The following is a 9661-nucleotide window of genomic DNA, read 5'->3' on the forward strand; positions in this document are numbered from 1 at the left end:
AAATGAGTATAAAACATGGAGAATAATTTATTAATACAAAGATAAAGTATAAAAATCAATAGTAATGAATAAAAAAGAAAGAAAAAAAAAACATGATAAGATAGCGATTATTTTGGATGGTTACAGAGGAAATTTGTTCAATGGGTCTGGTATTTTGAAGATTTGGAGAGAAGGGGATGTTTGAATATGAAGTGGTAGGGAGTTGAAAAGTTTGGTTGCAATATAAGAGAAAGAACGTTTTTTTGTTTTCAGTTCAGTGGGTTTAGGCAGGTATAATTGGTTGGTAACAACATGTCGATTGTCGAGTAGGGTAAATGGTACGACGATAAGTAATTAGTCTTCTGAGATATGGAGGGGATAATCCATTCAATAATTTATAAACTAAAACGCAATATTGATAATTAAATGTATAGTGTGTATAGATTGCCATATCAAATTAATTGAATGTAATATGTGGTATAATAATCAGTGTTTAATATAAGGCGGGCATATCTATTTTGACATCTTTGTAATCTTAAGAGGTTTTTCTTACGCGACGCCCAGACTGCAATAATCAATCTTGTTATGATTGTCAAAATGCGTATTTTGGTGCAAACGGATATTTTCACCATGAGATTATCATCTGTGTGAAGAAGTTGTGTGTTGTTTTGTAGTTATTAAGTTGAGCAAAGTTTTTTTGAAGTGATTTCTGATTGATAAGATATAATAATCCAATTTCAATTGTTATCATTGTTTGTTTTGGCGTAAAGCGAACTGAATCACTGTGTTCTGCGGGTCTCCCCTCCTGTTAAAACTGATTGGGGGAGTGCAGGTGGACCACTACACCCCTACTCTTATACGAATAGTGCAATGTACTCTTTATGCGCAAGGTGATGACACACCTGTAAATGGGGCCTAAATTTAACATCCTTTCCGAGGGAGTGAGTGTTTTCGACTGTAACAAGGCTTGCATCTATGAAACAGAAGGGGTACATTAACACACAAAGCAGGCTTCATTCATTCCCCTGGGATGGACTCGAATCCATGATCTTTGGTTTGAGAGGGCTACCATAACTCACTTCCCTTTTCTTCTTCTCTTCTAGCTATCTTTTCCATGTAGTCATCAAGGACCGAATCACCTACATGACTGTGTGCCACCACGGTGGACTTCCGCAGACAGACAGCCTATTCGTTTATCATGGAGATCATGAGTAAGGTAACCAACTGCAGTCTTGCCCAGCGGGTACACCACGCAGGAGAGATGGAGCTGGAGAGGGATTTCAGTTCGGTCCTCGGCCAGGAAATGGTAAGTGACAGTGATATCGCTTGAAGACATTGTCTAAGCAACCGGAAGGCCTGAGATACCAACCAGAAGTACTCTCAATATAAAAGCAAAAATAATGACATAGAATATCTGTTGAATTACTTTCAGCAGTCACTGCCCTCTATAAGTTTTTTTTTTTTTTTTTTTGGGGGGGGGGGGTTTTCTTTCTCATCACAAAATAAGAAATAAAAAAAAATGCAGCATATTTTTCATTTAGAGAAAATCATAGGTGATCGATCGTGTACGTGTACATGCAGTGGATCTTATGCGTGCAGATCCGGTGCGTTGGTGTACAAACAAATGGTACCAAACAACACAGAGGCAGTGCGCGCGCACACACTGGACATATTGGCCCGTATTCTAAAGTCAGGTTTAACTTAGACCATGGTCTAAGTCTGTGCTAAAGTTATGGGAAGCTAAAAGTGTCCAAATTTTCATTAAGTTGTTTGTTTCTTATGTTTACTGTGCTCTTCCCTGATTCATCGATGGTGAAGACAATCATCTATTTATACTTCCTAGACAATTCTGAATGATTTGAGAGCTAAATGAGCTGAAATATGATATCTCTACTGTTAGTGATTTATGTAACAATTGGCTATCCATACTTAGACCACAACTTTAAACCTGAGTTTAAGTTAAACCCGACTTAAGAATACGGGCCATTTTCAATAAGCTAGGGAGCGAGTTACGCTATAGCAGGAGTTTACAGTTTAAGACCGTAACATGCGTCGAGGGAGGCGTAGAGCTTCATCTGATGAGTCCGTCAACAGGCAAACCACAAACGTTCGGGTGAGGAAACATGTAGTAAAAACAGAAGCCTGTTATAGTGGGGACTGCCTCTGTTGGGGGAATACTGGCAGTCAAGACCAAACAGGTTAATGTTTTTGCCGGTGTTTTTGCCACGAGATTCGACCCTGAGCTGGATTCCTCCACTCTCCAGGGATATCTCCGTGAGAAGATAAACGATTCTGTCACGTGCCGAAAAATAGTTCAAGAGAATGCCCGTTTTTCCTCATTTCACATCACTGCCTTATGCAATGATGTGAATGACATGTATGCTCCTGATATCTGGCCAGATGGTATTTTTGTCAGGAGGTATTTTGAACCTCGAAAGCAGAGACCTGGCGGGCATGATGCAGGGTCCTCTGGGCCTGGCAGAGTGAACTGAAACAGACCTCAGCTAGAGGTTTTTGCTTTTTTGCTACTTTTTTTTTCCTTATATCAAAATTCAAAGTTATCAGTTATAATTGTCGGGGACTGCGTCTTGGGCAGAGTACTACTGACAAAAGCCGTCGTTATGTCATTGAACATCTTTTCAATGAAGATGTAGATATTATAATGTCTTCAAGAAACGTGGCTAGCTATAAGCAAGATTTAAATAGAATTAACACTCTACATCCTTCATATCATGGCATTGGGGAATCTACCACAGATCTTAGTAATGGTTATGTCCAAGGTCGAATACCTGGAGGAGTTGCTATCCTTTGGAATACTAGATATGAAAACCTAATAAGTGAAATCAGATTTAATACTGATTGGGCTGTAGGTATTGAAATTGCTACAGATGAAAAAAAAATGTGTTATTATTAATGTGTACACCCCTTTTGAAAGTCTAGATAATGAAAGTCTTTTTCTTGAGAAATTAGGCTACATTTCTTCTGCTGTGGCAGAGTTGGATACCACAAGTGTTTTTATAGTTGGTGATTGGAACGCGGACATCTCTGATCATAGTTCGCTTTTTGCAAATCACTTGAAGGCATTTTGTAATGATAATAATTATGTTTTATCAAGTCTTGATTTTTTACCAGGTGGAAGTTATACATATGTTAGTGAATCTTGGCATACTACTTCTTGGTTGGATCATTGTATTTGTACAGCAGATGCTCATGACTCCATCGAGGATATTAAGATAGAATACAAATTTGCTACCGCAGATCATATTCCAATAAGTATATCAATTCATTTGGGGCACTTGCCTGGTCACATGAAGGCTGGTTCGAATAATATTAGAAAAGGGAAGATAGATCGGGTGAGGATTAATGATAGTCTCAAAGATGAATATTGCCGCCGAACTGAGTTAGGGTTAAATAAAATAAATTTGGTGTCTGATGCCTTTTCTTGTAATGATCCTAATTGTACAACTAGTGGTCACATATGTGACTTATGTAATTTGTATAACAGTATTGTAGATGTTTTATGTGATGCAAGTGATTGTTTGTATAAGTTTAAAAGGGTCCAGGGACATTCAAAGCCTGGCTGGAATGAACATGTTGCACAGCTTCACTCCCAGGCTCGAGAAGCTCTTTTGCGTTGGATAGAGGATGGCAAAATTAAAATTGGCCCTCTCTTTGAGTTGAAAAATAGGCGAATGCGCGATTTAAATATGCTTTACGTTTTGTTAAAAATAATGAAAACACTATGCGTGCAGATTCAATTGCTAGTAAACTGCAGAATAAGAGTTATAATGATTTTTGGAAAGAAATCAGGTACATGAATAATAGTAAATCACCCTCACCTACAAACATTGAAGGTGTCACAGGAGATAATGGAATATGTGAACTATGGAGAAAGCACTATATAAGGATCTGCTAAGCTGTGTTAGAAGTGAAAAGTTTTTAGTTAACAATGTTTCTTTTCATGATGATATGATTGTTTCCCCGGAAGAAATTGTAAAAGCCATTACGAAGCTTGATGGCAATATGAGGGTTAGACGGTATAACTGCAAAGCATTTAAAGTATGCTAACGCCAAATTAGGTCCTTTACTTGCTGTATGCTTTTCTGTTTTTTTAATTCATGGAATACTACCCGATAGTATGCTATCTGTTATTTTGGTCCCTGTGTTGAAGGACAAAGCGGGCCAAATTGCTAGCAAAGATAACTATAGACCAATTGCGTTAGCGAGTGTAATTTCTAATTTCTTGGAGAAGATAATTCTGTTTAGGTTAGAAAAATATATTTCAATATGTGATAATCAATTTGGCTTTAGAGCGAAACATGGAACTGATATGAGTATTTTTGTTCTAAAAGAGATCATTGCGAGCTATCAAAAGAGAAATTCCTCAGTGTTTTTATGTTTTCTTGATGCCTCCAAAGCATTTGATAGAGTCAATCATGGAAAACTCTTCCAAAAAATGTATGATAGGGGAATACCAACTTATTTGATCAGGATATTAATGTATTGGTATGGTAACCAAACTATGATGATTAGATGGGGTAGCTGCCTATCCGACTCGTTTACTGTTGTTAATGGTGTTCGACAAGGAGGTATATTGTCTCCATACCTTTTTAACTTGTACATGGATGACTTATCTGTGAAATTGAATGATTGTAGTACTGGCTGTTTAGTTGGCTGTACCAATATTAATCACTTGATGTATGCTGACGATCTTGTAATTTTTAGTCCGTCAACTGCCGGGCTGCAGAGTTTGTTAAATGTTTGCACTCAGTTTGGTATGGATAATGATGTCAAATTAATGCGAAAAAAGTCATGCTATGTTTGTTACTTGTAAAGATCATAATAGATTAGTGTTTCCATATTTCTATCTGTGTGGCACCAAACTTGAAGTTTGTAAGGAGACCCGATATCTTGGTCATTTTTTCACAGAGGACCTATGTGATGATAGAGATATTTATAGACAGTGTCGCAAACTTTATGCACAAGGAAACACACTGTGCAGGAAGTTCCATATGTGCTCCCATGGAGTAAAGATTGCATTATTTCGAGCATATTGTACACCGTTGTATACTGCACATTTTATGGTGCAGATATAAAAAGAGCAGTTTAAGGAAACTTATGGTAGCCTATAACGATGCTATGAGAATGCTTCTTCAGTTACCTAGGCACTCTAGTGCTATAGTAGAATGTTGATCGCTGACGCTCATGTACCTTCATGTCAAGCCGTTCTTAGAAACCTAACTTTTAAGTTTATTGAGAGAATTGACATTTCTGAAAATGCCATTGTAAATATATTGGTTAACCCCTTACAGAGCTGTACGAGGTACACCTCGGAACTGTGGAAGCGTTGGTATGACAATTTGTTAGCAGTGTCATAAGTAATTAATGGTCTACTAATATTAGTCTGTATCTTTGTCTTTTTCGAGACAAGTTACTCATTTTGCCATATGTAAATATTTCCATTGTACTATTCACTTACTGCTTAACCACTTGTTTTAGGTAATCATTGTTTGTTCCTAGTTATTAGTGTGATTTGTTTTTCTCCTTTTTGACTGTTTATACTTTATTTGTTCTTTGTTTATTCCAGTATTATCTTTGTATGTTTGTCTTGATGTACATTACATGTATGTTATTTGTTGATATGGACCTCTGCATATGCAGCTGTGTCTGGATTAAATACTTGAATTGAATTGAAAAAAAAATCCGAGCAGTTTTTATAATCATGAAAACAGATGTGTATCTAACTAAAAAAAAAAAATGACGCGAGCGCGAAGCTCGAGCTGAAATTTATGGCTGACCAGAAAAGGAACCTGATAAAAACTGCATTGACTGGGGGTGCTGATGTAAATTTGAAAAGCCAAAAAAGGTTTTCACTACAAATCAACTTGGTCCAGAGAAATTTAAAAAGCAGAAAAAAAGGTTTTCTCTACAAAATTGAAATCATATTGGTCCCGAGAAATTTGAAAAAGCAAAAAATAAATAAATAAAAAGAGGTTTTTCACTAAAAATTGAGGTCATTTTGGAAACATTTTTCAATTTTTTCACACATTTCCATATTACCTGGGGGTGCTGACTATGGAGAATAATACAAGAAGCCCCAACAAGGAAATTTGGGGGGTGCTTCATTGGGGGGTGCTTCAGCATCCCCGGCACCCCCGCTTCCCAGGGGCATGGATATTCCAACCTGAAAACTGGACATTCTAAGCATATTTTATAACCATGAACAGGACGAGTACCTTAATAAACAATACTTGATGCGAGCGCGAAGCGCGATCCAATCGAAAAAGGATTTTCTAGCCTAAATGTATTGTTTTACTTCAAAAGGGTATTTCATTTTGAAAAAGGGCTTATTTCATGTTGAAAAAAAACATGCATTTTTCATCTTGATAAAGGGCATTTCTTTTTCCTATTGGGATTTTTTCGGGGGGGGGGGGGGGGGAAGTGCCCCCGTGCCCCCCGGTTCCGCCTCCCCTGATTTGAGTTATTTTGTTCAATGAGACATGCTGCATTATGGTTACATTTAACTGTCCCGTTTTAGGTGCGACACGGATGTGTATATAAGAAAAAATAGTTTGCACTTCGTGTTAGAATTATTGCTCAGTCAGATCTAGGTACGTATCCAGTCCATTAATTAATTCCTACAACATGCCGCTGTTTCATAATAAACGAGATCAACTGGTGATGATGCTTCGCACTCACATTACTCATTAAGGCCTAATGAAATACCTTATCTCCGTATCTTATTTGTAAAAAAAAAATAATGATAATAAGTAGGAAGTACTCAAACTTACTTTACACTCCTTAGTTTTTAGCTCTTCGAGTTCGAGTAACCGATCGGTGTAAATATGGTTTTAAAAATTAAAACAAAACAATCGTTAATCAATCTCGACAGATTTATGTTGAATTTCAGATAAAAGTTCTTTTCTCTTATATAGACGGGATTTAGTCGCTTCATTGACACACAGTTTTTATAGTTATTCACCACTCTATTTTCGGGGGCACTCAACGACAAGCGCGCACCCCCCCCCCCAAAAAAAAAGGTGTAAAAATAACTTTTCTATGTTTTTGCAGATCATGGGGCATCACGCGTTTAGGTGCCAAAATCCCATATCAGGAACAAAAGGTAAGTTTGTGAAGTAAAACACATAGGCCTATACTTATAGGGGTATATACTTGTGTAGGTGGACAAATTGTAAGAAAGTACATGAATATACTTGAAAAACGTATAAATATGACCAATGGATACAACTTGTTTAGGCTGGGTTTGTAAAACCTGTGGTCGCACTTGTGTACAGCAATATATAAACTCCTCAAAAAAAGTTTGGAAATCTGACTTTGATCGATAATCCCTCCTCTGTTTTAGTGAATATTAATGTTTGATTGATATGAATAAATAGATCATTTAATGCTCTTTAAAATGATACCCTACCATTATCATGGTTCACATGGAGATGCAGTGCCTTGAAATTCAACACAAGTTGCAAAATAACACAAGTCACTGTTCTTTTTTTTTCCCGTTGTGATGAGTGAGTTTCTCAGTGGTTTCTTTTGTTTTCATGCACCTTAACATCAACATTAACATGGAATCAAACATAAAATGACACCTCTGCACAAGCAACACATAACAAACAAATAAAGCATGGGTATTTCAAACCACGACTCAAACCACGTTATCTCACAGAACCATCACTTCATAAGCCACAACGAAACATAAAAAATGAAAAAAGCAGGGGCTTGATTTGAATGAATTTTCATCTTTTAAGACAAAAGAATCATGTTCTTTATTGACCCTTCATGACCATTTCTGCTCGTTTTGCAGCTTTTCAATTCAGACCTCATCCAATACTTTTGAATCCTGCTCTTTTCGTGATGGCATGATCATAACAAGCATGGTATCATTTAAAAGAGAATTAAATGATCTTTTGAATCATATCAAATGTGCATTGGGTAAAATTGGGAGTTTGGATAAATTAATGGCCAAACTCAGATTTCACACCTTTTTGAGGGGTTAAGTTGAGTGCCCCCCCCCCCAGACTCTATTATTCCTTAAGAGACATACCATAAATGCAGAACGCAAGGGTGACGGGGAGAGGGATTCGAAGAAAAAAAAATGAAGATCTAATATGGAACAATAACTAGGCAGAGAAATAGATGGAGTGAAAGTCAAGTAGATAGATATACAGAAAGACAGAATATGACAGACAGTCAGACAGATGGACGGACAGACAGACAGATAGATATATAACCACAGCTCACGGTACAGGGACATAAAAGAATGAAGAAAATAATAATAATAAACATTAATTTGTATAGCGCAGCTTTTATATGGATATATTCAGCTGCGCTTGTTCAGATCTCTTTTTACTTATGTCTACACAGCATATTTTCTTAACTAAAGAGATATGTTTTTAATTTTGATTTGAAGAGAGCCAAGGATGGAGAGCTTCTTATATCAATTGGCAGGCTATTCCATAGTTTGGGGCAGCATGTGCAAATGCACGATCACCAAGTGTGACTTTTGTTTTGTGAAATGGGATCTGAAACAATATAATTTATCTGTGGAACTTCGCAGGCTTCGACTGTGTGATTGGGTTTTAAGTTTGAGTAATTCTGTAATGTAATGTGGGGCCTGACCGATTAATGATTTATATACAATTAACAGAATTTTGAATGAAATTCTTTGACGTACAGGCAACCAGTGGAGTTCTCTCAGAAGAGGTGTCGTGGAACTGAACTTTGGGACACGGTAGATAAGTCTTGCACATGAATTTTGGACTCTTTGTAACTTAGAAATAAGACTATCAGGCATTCCAAACAACAAACCATTATAGTAGTCAAGCTTACTTGTAATCAAGCATGTGCCACCAGTTTCATACTTTCTTGATCAAAGTATTTGCGAATGCGCCGAAGGTTATAGAGGAGATAATATGTTGATTTACATACATTCGTGACTTGGGTTTCCATATTGAGGTTTGTATCAAAATAAACTCCTAAGTTCCTTGCAGTATCAGAGGGTTTGACATTGGATACTCCAATTTTTATACAGTTGATATTAATTTTAGAGATCTGCTGTGAAGTGCCAATGAGCAAAAATTCACTTTTGCTATAATTTAATTTCAGACTATTATTGAGCATCCAGCTACGAATAAAAATGATACATTGTTCTAGCCTTGGAACACTTGTGTCTGCAGAGGTAGAAGATGGCCTAAAAGATATATACAATTGTGTATCGTCGGCATAACAATGACAAGAAAATTCGGGAAAATTATTCTGAGAAAATAGAGCAAAAAAGACAAGCAAAAGCCATAAAAATAAGAAATAAAATGTTTGGGTGCAAAAGGACCTTACTTTCGACAGGCACAGATACAGGGGGTGAGGGGGCCGTGCTCCATCCCTCCCCCAGCAGAAAACAAAGGAGAGAGAGAAAGAAAGGAGGTGACAGAGAAAAGGTATATAAAAGGAAGTGGAAAGAGAAAATAAAGAGGGTAAGAAAGAGGCTGTGCCTTTTATTTTCCACAGTTCTTTTGAGCATTCCATGGGCTAAATTGCCCCAACCCCGGGTGCATTTTTTCCCCTGATTAGAACAATAACATGTAAAAACAACCCAACAAAGGGCAGAACTTTTTTTAAGGGGGAAGGTGGGGTTGGTGAGAGAAATAGAGGAATACAAGAGAGATCATTT

This window comes from Lytechinus pictus, chromosome 5 (genome assembly GCF_037042905.1).
Source record: "Lytechinus pictus isolate F3 Inbred chromosome 5, Lp3.0, whole genome shotgun sequence".
Taxonomy (NCBI): Eukaryota; Metazoa; Echinodermata; class Echinoidea; order Temnopleuroida; family Toxopneustidae; genus Lytechinus; species Lytechinus pictus.